General features: G+C 41.6%; 1 protein-coding gene across 1 annotated transcript in view; it reads left to right on the top strand.

The window, feature by feature from the left end:
- mafa (MAF bZIP transcription factor a) overlaps positions 1-16456 on the top strand; it is an 86063-nt gene extending 69607 nt beyond the window's left edge. The window contains exon 3 of the mRNA XM_084353180.1: positions 7273-16456. The gene's annotated coding sequence lies outside the window, so the exon portion shown is untranslated. The remainder of the gene's footprint in view (positions 1-7272) is intronic.
- The last annotated feature ends 411 nt before the right edge of the window (positions 16457-16867 follow it).

Genomic DNA, 16867 nt, shown 5'->3' with positions numbered 1-16867 from the left:
TGACTGTTTTGACTTTTTTGCATAACTTGTTTGAAGTATACATATGTGTGAATTGTAATTAAACAAGCTTTTATGATACCACATAAAAATCGTCAGTAAAGAATGATGAAATGGCAGCTCAGTTTGCACTCAAATATTTTTTTTCTTTTTTCAAACCGAACCAAAAAAAACAACAAAGACAGGAAAACATTAGTCTCATTAGAGCTCCTCAACAATAGCTGAAAGACATTTGCTTCACAGTGTGTTTGGCTGTGCAGAGACTGCTAAATGGCAGATTGTGAAACACTAAATGAGTGCGGTGCCGCTCTCATTGTGGCTTGGTCTATAAACACAGGATCTGATTGGGTAATCGGTGTCTCCACTATGGTCTCTTTACCAGTAAATTCACCCTGATGAACTGGAGAGAGCTCCCGAAAATAACTCTCCAAGTATCCACAGAGAAAAGAGCTGAGTACTCCTCGACTCGGGACTAATATTAACAGGGAATTTCCAATGCATTTGCATAAATGTACAGTAATAATTATCTCTTTCGATGAGCGATAATTTTGGGTCACCGGTGTGTCGTAGAGGATGGGCGGCTCTGTTGAGGGTTCCTGTCACAAAGCGTTTCACTTCTGAAAAGAGGGACAGTGACCTTAAAGAGCGGTGACTTACAGAGAGTCAGTGAGGCAAGCGACAGAGCAAAGCAAAATGAGGACACTTCACCTCTCAGCCAACGAGGCCAATAACAGCACAATAGACAGTATATGAATTTAGTATTTGAGTACGCAAAAGCTGCGGAAAAAGAGGAAAACAGGTAGTGTGTGAAATGTTTGCCAGTAAAGCACTGTTTAAAAAATTGGCAAACTTAGGTGGAAAAAAAGTCAAACACACAGCCCCGCGGACTGATATGGACTATCTATTTGGAGTCAGATACTAAACTTCAACACCAAACAGCCTTTTATTCAGTGAGAGCAACAGTGAAGGGTATCATCTGTTCCACCAATCTTGCTGGAGGCCAGCGTTTTGTTCACTTTGTAGAAATACAAAGGGAGTTCATACAGAACAATTTTTTTTATTTGACTTTATTTCGGTTTTCTTCTCTCTTTTTTTTCTTTTTTTACTTTGTCATGTGTGCCAGTATTGGTCCCAGCCTCTTTAAAATAGAAAATGTAGCAGTGTTTCTGCATGTAAACATTTCCAAAAGTTGTCAAATGATAATAGGAAAAAGATTATTCATATGACTACAAGCACTTTAATTTCATTTTTTTGCTCTTCACGTGTGTGTGTGTGTGTGTGTGTGTGTGTGTGTGTGTGTGTGTTTGTGTGAGCATAGTTAACTGAGACAGATGTAGTCTAGAGACAAATAGGATGGTGAGAGGCTATCGGCAGATGAACCAGAATTTGCATCTCCAGAAGTGTGTCAGCCACACGGGACAGCCCCAGACCAAGAGCCTTTGACCTTTTGTGCTCTATTTTATACACACATACTATATATGGACATAGGTAATGAGGTGGTTATGAAATGTACTGTTTAAAATCTGTAAATGGCGAACATTTCGGGGAGCTGACGTTGCTCAAACATCAGGCGGTGTTTGAGGCCTGTCTCTTAGCTACATATTCCTTTTTATTATTTTTATTTTCCCATTATGTTACTCGATGTTGTGTTATCTGTTTCCTCTTCCAGTAATATTGCATTAGATTTCCAATACTCGTGGTGTGTTTTTCCATCTTTCACAGATCAAGACTTCATGGGCTTTTTAGATGAAAAATTATCAATACAAGATGAAGCATCAGCAAAAAACGCGGTGACACATTGCCAACATGCTCTCGTTCCCGGTGCCAGCATCAATAATTCAGCCACTAGCTCATAACTTTATTTTCAATGCATAATTGAGGCCAACCAATGTTTTCTTCGGCCATTTATATGTCGGGCAACTTTTAAACAATAAGAGGAGCCGTCCATTAAGCTTTTAACATCTACTCTTTTTTTCTTTAGATGCTGGGAAGTATGGAGAGTGGGGCCTGTTTTGTGCTTAGTAATGCGAGAGGTGGGGGGGGGGGTGTTTTCAGGTGTTTTCTCTCTGCAGTTGGAGCGACTGTAAGCATCAAAGTCTATATGATAACTGTGGGAACGCTGTGGTGAGTGAATGATGAAGCGTAGAATCCACATTTAAAAAGTGTGGTTTGGAAAGGAAGGGGGTCTCGGGGTGAGGTGAGGTTTCGGTACCTGCAGTCTTGAATGTGTTTTGTGTTTGTTGTATACTGGTGTGTGTGTGTGTGTGTGTGTGTGCCAAGTGGTTTACAGTATGTCTTCTTGATTTTTATTGAAATAATTTCGCAAATATCGGAGATATCCTACTCCTCCAATCCGGTGACTCGTTATATGACCTGATTGCATCGCTTGTGTGTTTTGCACTACTGCTTAATAAATAATGATTTACTATCTTAATTATATGTTAATCTCAAAACACATAGGCCCCAGCGTTATGACTCTCTCAAGTCATATTGCAAATTTCCCGTTTGCAAATATTTATTGAGGATGACGTCCTGAGAGGGCTATAAAAGTGAATGGCGATCATTAAACAGAGACTATCTGTCCACAATATCTGCACAAGTGTCAATATCAGCAACACAGGATGACCCAGCGACTAATCAATTATTTGTGCTCTTTTTTTCTTTACATGAAACAGGAAATAGATTCAATTTCAAGTTTTTAGAGAGGTTTTCTCTTGAAAAAAAAGGGAATCAGTACATCTTTTGTGTCCATTTCAATATTGCCATAAAAAATATTCAATTAATATTGTTTTTTATTATTATTTTTGATAACCAGGATTAAGGACTGTTACAGTGGCTTTATGAACCTATGACCACCTTACTCTTACAAATGCCCTTTGCTGTAACTGTGGGGGTTTAAGAATAAGAGTTGTGGCCTAAACTGTTCAGGCCAAAGGTTATGTGAAAATGTTATGACCGCCTTTCATGAGCTGCATTCAGTTTGAGGGGAGCACATGGACTCTAAACTGAACTCTGTATGATGATCAAATTAATTTAGATAACCATTATCTGTGTCCTGTAGCTCTTGTGAACTGCTTGCTGTCGCCATACTAAATTATTTCCCAAACTGATTGCTTTGTGGAGCGTGACTCACCAATACACTGGAGGGAATGTTTCAGACTTTGCAGGAAATCGAGCCCAATGGTGTTAAAATGAGGGCAAATAATGGAGCAGATCACTGGAGCTATTTTCTTCTTTCTGCAAATTGCTTTATCTCCCACTGGTATTAAAATATGTCATCATAACTAATTTGACAGCGGTGTATTAATGAAGGATCATACACTCGCTTACTGTTGAATCTGATTATAAGCTACAGTAGGTGACTGAAGAAGGTTTTTTTTTTTGTTTTTTTTTTGGGGGGGGGGGGGGGGGGGTTGCACACAAGGCTTAACATGGAACCTGTAAAACTGTTGATAAGAAAACCAAAAGAGGTCTTTGTTTTTGCTCCACTGAAAGACAGGTGGTGATTGCACTGGTTATCTCCCCTACTTTGTTTGAAGTTGTCATCATCACCCTTTCCCAAGATTGCATACTTCAATTTGCACAAACTCAGACAGTGTTTATTACGTAGTAAAAAAAAAAAGCCAGCATGCATACGCAAATTGGTCAGTTTTGGGCGACCTGATTGCTGGAGTAAATGTTAGTTAAGTACCTTGCTGCAAAACCACAGATAAGTTCAAACTAGACATTGCTTTGTGGTGCAACGTTTCATTTGTTTAGGTTCAATTTTTTATTTCTCTCTTGTTACAATGCTGTGCTCCTGGTCTGGTAAGGTTTACACACCAAAACCACTTGGTTAGTGTAAGGAAAATGTCAAATCATTGTTTGGCTTGAAATACCTTGGTCCTGGTAATCATGGATGGAGATTGGTCTGACTTCCTGTGAAAAATAGAGGGTTTTGTCGCCCACGAAAACAGAAAAACCACAAAAACAATCCCCTCCACCGTCTGATGTGAAAGGTAGCTGAAAAGCATATAATGTGAATGTGATGTGCCAAGTTTGCTACGAATGTCAACCATGGACGTATCTGTGGTTTGCAGAAAGCAAGCATTATATCCTAGGTTTTTGAACAAGGTGAACTGTTTTCCAGCATTGCAATCTATTATTTCTTGTAAAGTCTCAGTGAAAGCACAAAATGCAGTATACTTTATTCAAATCTAATTCTATAGTCTTTGTTTAGAATGACACCCTGCAGACTCTTGGGCTGTCATTGAACACTACTGTATGGCGTTAAACCTTGGAGTGTAGTCTGTATCGCTCCTCCTCCTCTCTCTCAGTCTTGCTCCCTCTCTTGCTATTCCTCTTGCTTTTTCTCATTCCAGATCTTTCTGGCGCAAAGATATATTGAAACTGAGAATGCATTAGGATGATTGGGAAGCTAAATTAAATAGGAAATACTGTCTTTTTTTGTAATGAGTAAGGGTAAACAGCGCAATTTTAATCTCAGACAGCGTGTAAATTAATTACTTTAAATAGAGGCGTGTGTGTGTGTGTGTGTGTGTGTGTGTGTGTGTGTGTGAATAATCCGTCCAGCACGTTTGCACGGTTTGTTCCTGACATCAAGGTTGCTGGTTTAATTGAGCCTGTACTGGACCCAGGGCTGAGAGAGCAGGCAGAGGAGCATCGATAAACTATGAAATGGTTCCAATATGGCCGATCGATGAGGCTTTGTGAGCAGGTCCCTTGGGCCTTTGATTTTCCTCTCAAACAACAATCCAGGATCTCTGCTCTTCAAAGGCAAACTCCATCTCTGCTGTTATTGTTGTTGTTGCTTCCCCCATGTTTGAGTGATGTCACTGAGGTCGATTTTATCCATGTCCATAAAGGCTCTCCCACACTTAAATCACCCGGGAGACGGCTTCTGTTGGTCTGTGCACTGGTAACAGCAACCAATAAAGGTCAATCTCCCATGGTAATGGCCAATTGGGTTTGTTCCCATTATTGGCCCTCTGAGCAGTGGTCAACAGATGGAGAGCTGGCAACGCTGACACAAGTTACACTCCAACCTTAAGGAGGCTCTGCTCCGTCTCCAACTGTATCTCTCCCTCGGCTCGTGTTGGCCTGTACATCACTCCATCATGCGCGGCTCCCTGTATAAGGAGACCCGTCGCAGGAGCGTCACAGGAGCGCTGCCAGTGAGGGCTAACCGTCTAACCATTTCAGCTAATTGCCTCATTAATGATTCACCGGTGTTAGGCTGCTCTAGCACTTCGCTGTGGGGAGCAAATTGTTCTGATTGGTTTGCCTCTGTCAATTATTGATGAGGCAGTGAGCTGAAGTGCTAACACCTGGCTTTGGAGGTCCAAATGGCCCTGCATTCCCATCACATACTCTGTTATCACACACCCTGGGACCACATTCAGTCTTGAAGGGGCCGGAGTCTTGACTGCTGTTGTTCCGCGAGAGTGGATGTAGCATGCCCCGGGGCAATGGCTGTGATCTCAGTTGTGAGGATATCAGCTCATAGAACATGGCTCACTGCTGCGTAAAAAGGTGGACATAACAGAGACATGTAGCTTGCAGTGATTCGCACCGCAAGTGGTGGAAGGAAAACTGAGAGCGGGGCCAATGTATATATACTGTATGTGTGTGGTGACAGTAATATTGGAAAAATCTGCTAATGATACGGTGATAACTGAAGAGATGCAATTATAGTTTTGCTGCATCTTTTAGAAATTAGACATTTCTTCATGATTCAACTTTACGTTTGATTAGGTTGAAATTTTGATTTCCCGCTTGTCACAAACCTTGGCTCATGCAGAAAAAAAAATCATGGTTTGGCTTAAAATACCCGTTTTGGATGCCACAACCATGGAAACCACAAAAACAGCTGGCGATATCCCCAGGTGTCCTTAAAAATATCAGTCATTTGGCATGCTATCACCCTCTGATGTAAAAGTCAGGTAACAAGTATTTAATGTGAACGTGATATGCCACATTTGCTACAAATGTCAATCTAGGATATATCTGTGGTTTACAGAGACGTTAACTGCTAACATTACATCCTGGTGACTGAACTGGCACATGTTGTCTCTGTTATCCATGTCTTTGGCAAATGGAGTTGAAATATTAGTTGATGAATTGAGTGGTCGATTGAAAGAAAAATGAATTGCTCATTTTGATAATCGATTAATTGTTTAAGCCGTTTTCAGGCGAAATGGCAAACATTAGCTGGTTCCAGCCTCTTAAATGGGAGGATTTGGTTTTGTTTTTGGGTTTTGGACTGTTGGTTGGATAAAAGAAGCAATATGAAGATGTAACTTTGGGTTCTGAGAAACTGTGATGAAAAACAGCAGATGAATCGATGATAAAAATAATCATTAGCTGCAGACTTATTGGGAAAACTAAGATCATATTAGTTGAATATACAAATTCTAAATCCTATAGCTAATAAAATACACCATCTTTGATTGAATTGGATGTTTACAGCGATGATAATAACTTCAGATTTTACAGGCATGAGCGGAGCTGTAACAGTATGCAAAGCAATGTCAATACTTGCTTTGTTTATGGTGATTTATATTGGGTGCAGGCTAGGCACCTTTACAGTAGGGTCATGTAATTGGATCTCCAGTAGATAGCAGCTGAATTCCACTACAGTCTCTGTGTCTAATGGCCCACCCACAAAGCGCTCCTTCTGGCTACATGAATCATCCTAACACAGAGCGCGAGCTGCTCACAAAACTTTGTGTGTTTCAAGACACAAAATAACAAAGCAAAGCAACAAAGAACGGTATTTTTATGTTTGAAGTTTTTCAACATGAAGAGATTAAATAACGTAGAGGGAAGCAGACACGGAGTGGACTCATCCACATTGAATTTGCTCGTCTCTCCTTGGCCTTAATTGAAGCTGATTAAAGAGTCACCCCCCATGCTGACGCCACTGTCAGTCTGAATCTCAGCCAAGTGGGCTTGCCATGTACACTCACAGGGTGGTCACTCTGCCTTTGTTTTTGCACTGGCACCAGTGACAGCAGAGCCCACCCAACCCCCCAAATACAGTGACTGTGACTCACTGTGTGTCACCATAAAGCCTGGACGAGCTCAGACAAAGGTCCAGTACAGGTCACTCACTGCCTCACGGTCCGTGTGTGTGTGCATTCATGGGAGCGCAACATAAAAGTATGTGAGAGGATTGTGTTCTGAGTCACACTTTAATCCCTTCTTTTTTCTTTTCTTGCCCAACCCCTCCTCTCTCCTCTCCCCTTCCCCACGTCTTTCTCTTTATGTCAACAGGTAAACCCAACGACTGAGCAGTGATGACGTCAGAGCGGATGACCAATCACACGGAGACACCTACAAAGCACAACATTCAAAAATGACTTCACTGAAGAACAAAAGACAAGGCCCGCTGAAATCCCTCGAAATCCCTACAGTGAAATTCTTGAAAGCCTCTTACTACTCCTGTTTCCCTCCCTGATGTTTTACCTCCAGCTTTTTTCTACGAAACATGAAGAAAAGAAAAAAAAAAAAAAAGACAAAAACAGACAGACTCATACTCATGAGATGGTTGACAGCGCCGGATAAATCCATTGGAAGGACTATTTTCACTTTGGTGGGAAGATCGTTGATGCATGCTTCTGTAAATAGATCATAATAAAATCCTATTCTTATTCCTAATATAGGAAACATACCAAGTCGCTCTCACCAACTTCATGTCTGTGGATAGAGTACTCATGGGTAAATATTTTCCATATGAAGTCTTCTTACCTCCTCAGAGATCATGTAATTATCATTTCCGATATCGTTTCTCGACTCTTTGGAGTTATTTGGACTGTAAAAAAATTGTACTTCCTATTCTTCTTATTCTCTTTACATAACGGCCTAGTCTTCCTCCTCAATATCCACATTAGTACATGTAAATAGAGATGAATGAAGACAACAGCATGGAACAGACTATAGTGTATATTTACCACTCCCCTAGTAAATCACAAATCTCAATATGTGGATATTTCAGACAACCTTTTTGGAAGTTTAAAATACTTGTTTTCTGGTAGTTAAAGACATAGTCCCAGGTATCTGGACACTTTTCCTATGTATTTGAATAGATGCGTAAAGGCATTAGCTATAGGTAATGTTATTATTTGACTACCATACAAGGATCAGAAGGCAGCAATTTCTTTCTCATCAATCAGTTCCACCACGAAACAAATGGTCAAACTGAAGAAGGATAGCAGGCGAGTCACCTGAGCCATGAGACCACATTGGCACATATATATTTTTATTTATATTTTGTTTATTTTTTTCTCCCACAATCTACCTATTTGTTCTTTCCCATGGCAATAATCGCCCTCTCCCTCTCCATGAGCGGGTTGTAACTGCTGTAGCAAGAGAGGGCCACTTCCCTCTTTGCATGGTTCGACACGGTGGCCTACACATCCTGCGCCTACACATGTGGGAAAAGATCACCTCGAAAAGTAGACATGAGGACTCTGCCCTCTATGAAGATAACCAAACGGAGTGACAGATAATATGCCAAGCCAATGAACAGACAACCTTAAAGGTTACCCCATCGCTGGTGAAGACAGGACAAAACCTTTGCATGGACAACAGGGAAAATACAAGTTGTTGAACACCTCATCTCCACCATCGTGCATCCTCTACCTCTCAGTGTGTGCTGTGCATCCAGAAAATCGTGACTTATAATCAGTGACCCCCACTACTGTACCCTCGGCCCACTTCTCTGCTGCATGTCCCTAGAGCCTCGTGAGGAGAGTCGCTCAGAACGCAACTGATGGACGCACTTTGCAAGGGAGAAAACAAGACAAACGCAACCACACTCACACATATGAGCGCATGCATACAGATGCACAATCATACACAGCGCCACTCAAATACGTTGCTGTATATATGTACAGTATATCCACTATGTGCAGTATAGTCTCCGATGCTGTACTTTGCATGCTGACTTGTAGATGGAACGTGACCATTATTCATAGAGGAGGTTGTGCAGGTAGTCAGTGGACTGACTCTCTAAACTCTCTTTGTCAGCTTTACATCTCCTAACTTTGATTTGAGCGAATTCATAGTAACATGACAGAAATAGTCTTTCCGTTCCTCTTTCTATTGTGAGAGGTCCACTTGGCTCAAAGGTTTTAAACTCTTTGAAGGGACACGTAACCTCGCCTTTGATGTCAGACAGAACCTGGCCACAGTGAGCGTGGGTAGGAGAAGAGAGGAGGGAAGGCAAACTGGGGCGCTCCAATTAAGTGGCAGCACACAAAGTGGCATGGGGCATCCTGCCAGCAACTGTCTATTCATCCTATGTCAAAGGGATTTGCACATCTCAATGAGTGTACGCACTGCCAGAGAAGTCCGAGAGCAGAGCGGAGGAGAGCAGAGAAAGGAAGCGAGGGCCAGGGGAAAGACTATTTGACTAAAATTTAAGGTCTTCTCCCGCTTCTTTCCACCTTTTGAATATTCTTTTCTGACTGGCAGCCACCTTGGAGACTTTAATAACCCCCTGACCTCAAACTGTTACAGCGTCATGCGGCTCTCTGGGCTGTCATGACCTCATGTCCTGTCTGAGGTTAACTTTGTGTTAATGAGCACGGCCCTCAGCTCGACCAGATGTTCAGGCTTGTGCTTAAATGCTTGTTACCCTTCTATCCCAATGATTCTTTAGTGCCTGCCCGCTACATCTGCACTCTCTATGGACAAAACTTTGTAAAGTGGAGAGAAATTATATCACTTTTTCAATGAAAATAATCCAGTCAATAAAACTTTCGTCAGTGCACCCTCTTTCCTATATCAAGAGACTTTGTCATTTGAGCAGAATACAGGTACTTGCAGATGACTTAATTTGTATGTCCCTGTGTTCAACCAATTTATATGAAGAAACCATCTTATTTCAAATACTGTCAGAGCACCATGTATCACATGAGTATATTTACAGTCAACATGTAAAGAAACTTGAAATTAGGCCTTATGACTTAGCAGTGATTAGTTAAAGAAGATTTAAAAATACAGGAAGGATGAAGATGTCACTCAAACATGAGACGCTATATGTGGTAGGAAACAAGACATTGAGCAAGAGCTGATCTTCTCTGAGCCTCAAGGCTTTCCACTTTCTCAGAAGTCAAACAAAGCCCCGTTTCTACGCAGCTGCAGGTGACGTGTGACAGGTTGATTTGTTGTTTCTGTGCATTTCAATGCAACTGCTACTGCGTTGTTCTGCCCTGACAGTCAGGCAGCATGTGCGCTTTTATCTGGCAATGACCCTGACCAGGGTCAGTGCATGTACGCAAACATGCATAGATGCACATGTTCATATACAGAACGTGTGAACGTGCACCCATAGAGGCACATCCTTGCTCTTTTTCTCTTTCTCTCTCAAACACACATACACACACACACCATGCTAATCTAAACAGCAAGGCTGTATGTAAACAGATCGTCGACATAATGGGATTGTTCAGTGTGCAAACAATAAGCTGTTAGCGTAATCACAGGTCAAAGATATATTACCCAGAGGGCCACGCTGTAGGTATATTAACATGATGGATATGTGGGAGGGAGGAGGGGGGCAGGCATATGAAGGATATAGAGCGCTACTGATTCAGATTTACCCCCTATTGGGCCCCGTCCGCTGCCTTTCTCTCCTCTACCTCCCTCGTACGGGCCCCACTTAATCAGCCTTCCTCCCCCATTCACCCACCTCTTTCTTAGACACTAGGTTCCTACCTTCCTTTACCATTACAGACCATCCCCTGACTTTTCCATCTTCATTCTCTCTTTCCTCGTCCCATTTGCCTTTTGTTCTGGATAGATACAATCTCTGTCAGCGAAGCGGCCCATGCATCTCTGTGGTCAGTGTGAGAGCAGGACAAAGCAGCTCCACAATCTTGTTTTCGGATTAAGCAAAGAGGGGTCTGAGTCATATTGGGCAATTGAGGTGCCTCACCCATGTCTGATACATAAACAAGACAAGGGAAAGAGCGAGGAAGAGACAGCAATTTGTAGCATCAAGTTAAGAGATATTCATATGTTTATATTTCTATGAAAAATGAGAATGTAATATCTCCACTTAACCACGCTGAAAGTACCAGTAGCAGCATACAAGTGCCATGCACGTCCAGATAAATCCTTGCCGTAGCTTACTCCGCTGCGCATACAGCTTATTAACTTATGTCTGCTTTATTTGATTACCATCTAGCTCATTCTCTCAACTGGTTAATAAGTCTGTGTCCTCCTGACTAAACACTACATTAGTGTCATTACTGGCACGCTTGTGTGTGTGCCACATACATCTGTGGACCACTGAAGATACACACTGGGGCCGAGCAACAGAGTAAACACAGAGGCAGGACACCGGGGAGAAAAACAACCTGTAAGACAGACAATAGGTACAAAGGTGGCCAGTCGGATGTCAATAGGAAGGCCCATACAACCCATAGTCTTGGAGATGAGTTAAGATGAGGACGGAAATACACTATTTCTAATTATTTTTTAAAAACGGTTATTATATTTCAACCAGGCTTACTGCTTACAATTTCATTTAGAGTCGAAGAATGCTGGTATGTTAATATATGTAACATTTCCAGCAAATTAAAATACTACAATAAATGTACTTCACATTACATTAGAGGGTTATGAAGTGGAAGGAGCTGTTTAGGGAAAAATCCTATTCATTGTTTCCCACAAACAATGCTACACAACTTAACAGTTAGACCACTTTTGTAGGCTTTTCATGTATTTTCAGCAAATTAGCTTAAACATAGCAACGCGGCTCAGGCAGGCAAAGAGCACGGTAGAACAAAGACGGAGGGATGGAAGTTAACTACGACCCCTAATGTACATTTCTGCAAGAGACATCCAATCAGGGAGCTTTAAATTTAGATATGTGTGCTGCTAAGAGAGCACAAGCTAAAGTTTACAGTGCTGAACAAAATGAAAACACAATCTGAAGCTCAAATTAATTCACTTTTGGATCAACTTTGTTTGAATACAGCAACAGCGGCCGTCATGTTTCATTCCCAACAGCAAAGACAAAGGGTTTAGACTTCGCTACCCCTCTGATTTGCACCTCTGGCTGTCAACAGTGGTCGAGGCTTATGGGTATTGTAGTATTTAGAGCCATCTGCCATGCCAGACTCGTGCAGAAAATTATTTTATAAGTTAAAATACTTAAAAATGGTGGCCGTATCGCAAACCTATATGGTTGTAACATCATCCTGTGTTCCTGTGTTAAATAACATTGAAGATACTGTTGAATCTTCAAAACTTGAATGCAAAATAGGAAAAAAAAAACAGCAATGGAACCAGCAGCTCCTTCAACTCATGAACTCTATAATGTAGAAATATGCAGGGGCACACACATCCATGCTCTTTTCCTCTCTCGCTCTCCCTCTCTCTCTCTCTCTCTCACACACACACTCTGTCCCTGTGTGCCTGTGTCTGGTGGGGTGTCATGATTAACAGTGACCTCAAGCCAGACATCGGGGTAGTGGGAGTTGGGGGGGTCAAAGGTGAAAGGATTACAGTGAGGCAACCCATGTCAACTGCTCTGCTGTAATCCCGACCTCCTGGCCCACCCGAGACTCTTGAAAAATGATTCACGTGAGTGAGCTCAAAGTGTTTACATCATCACATCACTCCGACAAATACTCACTTGTTTGTGTGTTTTTACTGAACGTGAACTGCTTAAAAATGTAGCATGAAAAGCAGAGCGGATTTGGATGAAGAGATACAGTGGATGAGGGTAGTTCTAATAGCCAGACAGTAGCAAAGACAGAGCAGACCTCCTTATGTCACACAGCTAATGACAGGGATGAATAATACAGCCTTTAAAGCCCTTACTCCCACCTCACTCTGGCCTGCGCATAAGCTTGTGCCCTGGGTGAGCAGTTAGCCATCAAGCCCCTCGCTGAGATGAGATGGGCTCACAAGAAGATTTGGCGAGGGGGGGAGACGAGAGAGAATCAGATTAACCAAAATGCCTCAATTGGAGTAAATGCTCTGGGCTGAACTCAGTGTAATACCATTGATAAATGCTGTAAACCAAATCTTTAGCATCTGATTAGGTAATGGAGGAAAACACATCCATTTAGCAGCCATTAGCCGCGGTGAAATAGCCTGAGCGTTCACGTAAAGGGTTGTACGTGAATGTATCAAAACACAAGCAGGCTGTGTTTGTCACAAGCAGCGGGGACTTTCACAAATACCCAAGTTGCCACTATAGAAATAAATAAATGGGGGAATAATAAATCGCCAGAAGCTGTGGACAGGTGGCATTTCAGCCTGCACCGTTTAGCTGTGCAGTCTGGTTTCTGACAGCTTGATTTAGTCTCCTGCACCTGAGCCAGGAAAGAGAGAAAATTAACGGCAGGAAAAACAGCTTAACTAGACTCCAATTTGCCCGCTTTGAAACACAATTGATGAAGCTAATGTATATGGAACACACAGAATGGACTCTCTGGTCGCCAACCTTATTGTGATCATGCAAAGACTGGGACGGATACACAGAGAATTGGCGAATTGTTAAATTCTGCCTTCTGAGCCTGGTTCTGTTTTAAGGGGGACATTAGGTTTTGTCTTCAGGGTGTAGAGTGGAGATTAAAGTGGCTCAAGGGAGGCGATGCTAGGATGCATGCTGTTCTCCCTGCTGTGAACAGGGTGTAATCCTTCAGTTTCAGAGAAGTGAAAAGTTTGCAGAGTCCAGAAAGTTACGCATACGTCCCTTCTGGGCCCCCTACAGAGCAGAGAGTGTGACACAGCGGGAGATAACCATATGCTATCAAAGTGTTCTTCAAAGCTCCCGTCTTTAGTCCACTAAATTATACAGTATCATCACATTCACCTGACAAAAATAGAGGAAACATAATTATGCAGCTCCACGTAGAAAACAATACATACCTTAAAAAATATGTTTTTAAGAAATCTGTTGCCTTTGAAGGTAAAGAGACATTTGATATTTATTTTCTGGCATGACTTTGTTTGAACTTTGTTTAAACAGTAGCCGTGTCGCAATGGCGTGGGTCAGCTCATGATTTTGTATTTACACACGTTGAAAATACTGCTGCTGGTGGACAATTAAAAATTTATGATTCCTATCGCAACGAGCCCCTTCTCTGTTACCAGAGGTTAATTTGTGCTCGGCCCTCATTTCAATTGTACTGTAGTAAATGTCCACATTATTTCCCACATGGGCCTGGATGAGGGGTTTGATTATCCAAAGGTAGGCCTTGGTCGGCTCTGTTATCGTCAGAGGGGTCGTAAGCTGCGGTAACGGCTTCTAGGGTCTTATTGCTATGGCGATCAGCCCCTTGCCACTTGGCCTCCGTGACCCCAGTCAGAGATAAGCTTTATGGGAAAGCACATTAACATGCTCCTGCAGTCGCCTCCCTCCTTTTATCAAAGGCAGTTTCTGTGAAATCAAGTGTTTATGGACCCCCAGTGAGGGTATAGTGCTGTTGATTGCCTATATTAGAGGTTGAGTGTAAATGAGCTGGAGGTGGACACAGGACCAGTAGTAGAGGTGGAGAATTAAGGACGTGATACCGATGTTATTCTCTCTAAATGAGCAATATCTTTAATGACTGCAACGCCCCCTGAGTAGGTTACTGGCCCCTGGATCACAAATACTGTCTGCAGTCTAAATATATCCAAGTCTTCCATTCTTTTAACAAAAACGGACACATAAGAGAAGTAAAATGTGCATAGATGTGACCTTGCGCTATATTTTGGAGTTGTTTGTTCTATTATTTTGACAGTAGATAACAGAATTTGCAGTTATTGTCATCACCTTTGTATCCTATTAACTAAACTGTCCAACAAATGTCTTTTTTATTTTCTTGCACACATGTGTTAGGTTGATAGGGGCATTTTCCTGCGGCTACGAGCGACACTTGGATAAAAAAAACAAATAAATAAATGCTGAGGTGTCAGTGGTGGGCTCCTGCTTGCAGCCTGATCAGTGGTGAAAGATCCTTTCAGTATGTCTGCAATGATGGATGGTGATAGCCCCGTGTCTCTGTACACATCGAGGGGGCCCCTACTGTTGTCGCTGGACAGATAGAGAGAGTGAGAAAGAGAAAGATGTAGCCGCAGCTTAATGTCCTTCTCTGGTGCTGTGCATGCTCTTTCCTATTTGCTTTTCCCTTCACGGCACGGTTAACATCGTAAATTAACCTTTCCAAGCCCCCTGTGCTCAGACACTGGTGCGCAATACAGACAAAAGGGAGGAAAAAAAATAGATCTGTGTTATGCAATGCAGTAGCACCGGTCAGAGACGTAGCCTGTTACAGAATTGAGCTATTCCTTTTTCAGCGATGGGGAATAAAACAACACCCTTTGTTCAGTCAAGCAAACGTTCTATTTTATGTGCATGTCCTGTGTACTCTGCAAATCGGTATGAGGCTGCTTTTTGTTCTCCATCCTAGAAATGTAAATGACACACATGAAAGAAAATGTATTGTAGATCCTTCTCTTCTTAGTTCGAGTCTGTAAATAGGATGTAAATACAAAACAGCTATGCATGCTAATATACAAGCAATTTGTTCAGGTACTTTTTGTAATCCAGACTTCTCATATGGCATGTAATGACGAAAAAAAGAAAAAAAAATCAAACATGGAAAAACATAATAAATTGTGAACAAGGATATGGTTTGTAAACAACTTCAAAACTGGAAAAATATATGTCTTTGCTGTTAATGTTTTCTTACTGATAACTAATGCATTGGCCTGCCATTTACTACAGTGCTCTGCTCATGTTACTTGTTATCTTTTTTATGTTTCATAAGGTAGGGCTGAGGCAAAAAGGACCATAAATCACTGGTTTGTGGAATAGCCGGGTCGGGGAATAAGAGGACGAGGAGAACGATGGCAGTCTGACCATACACTTTGTAGTTTTCTCATTGCCTCTGCACGTTCACATGCATACACTTAATAATTAATTACATATCCTTAGTGTCTAACACAGCCAATAAAATGCCATGGCAAAAAAAAACGTTGCTTAAAAGCAGTAGAAAGTGGGCTGCCATTTGAGTTATCACACCAAAAAGACGAATCACCAGCTTTAAAAGTGTGCTGCTATTTTAAAGCGGCGTACATTTGTGTCTGATAAATGAATGCAAAACCATTAAAAAACCTATAAAGCTGGTACAACAAGCAATTTTGACTCATTCCAAATTCTCCAAATCATGATTTGCAAGGGAAAGAGATTTTGAAAACTTTGAAAACTGTTTTTTTTCTAATACTATATGTCCAGTGAAAACGATGATTGTCTACATGCCAAATTTGCCTCTGCCCTAGCAACTCTAATGTGACATTTTATGAAGATAGCGATGGAGGAAGTCGGGAGAAATCTTTTTTGGTTTCTAAGAGTGTTTATTTTCAACCATGTTAGAACCATGTTAAACCCCAAGGCGCTCATGGTAGATGGAAGTGTCTAATTTTTAATCTGTGCTAAAGATATTTTAAATTTAATAAATAATTATTGTAACAAGAAATCATGTTGTGTCGTGTTCTGAACTGTCCTCTTAACTTGTGCATATTTCCAGCGATGATATAAGACAGACGTGAAGGGTACAATTAATGAAGACAAAGAGAAAGTGAAGAGAATGAAAGAGTTTAATTATAAAGGGCCTTTAGGGGCATTTGTGTCTCTTCTGCAAGTGCTGGGTCTTTTCACTCATTATATCCATGATGAAATACAAAGAAACCGCAGTCTCTGAAACGATGACCTTTGACCCCTGGCTCCCAGCTGTAAGACAGAGCAGAGAGGCTAAGTTTCACTTTACCTTGGCCTTGGCTAAACAGCTGTTGCTTGTCTTAAAAATGTAAGATTATCTGCGGGATTTCAATAATTTTTGGGATATTTGCCGAGGATTTT

The sequence above is a fragment of the Pagrus pagrus genome (genome assembly GCF_965226575.1).
Source record: "Pagrus pagrus genome assembly, chromosome: 1".
NCBI lineage: Eukaryota > Metazoa > Chordata > Actinopteri > Spariformes > Sparidae > Pagrus > Pagrus pagrus.
Note: the sequence above shows the minus strand (reverse complement) of the source record. Positions and strands in the feature narration are given on the sequence as shown.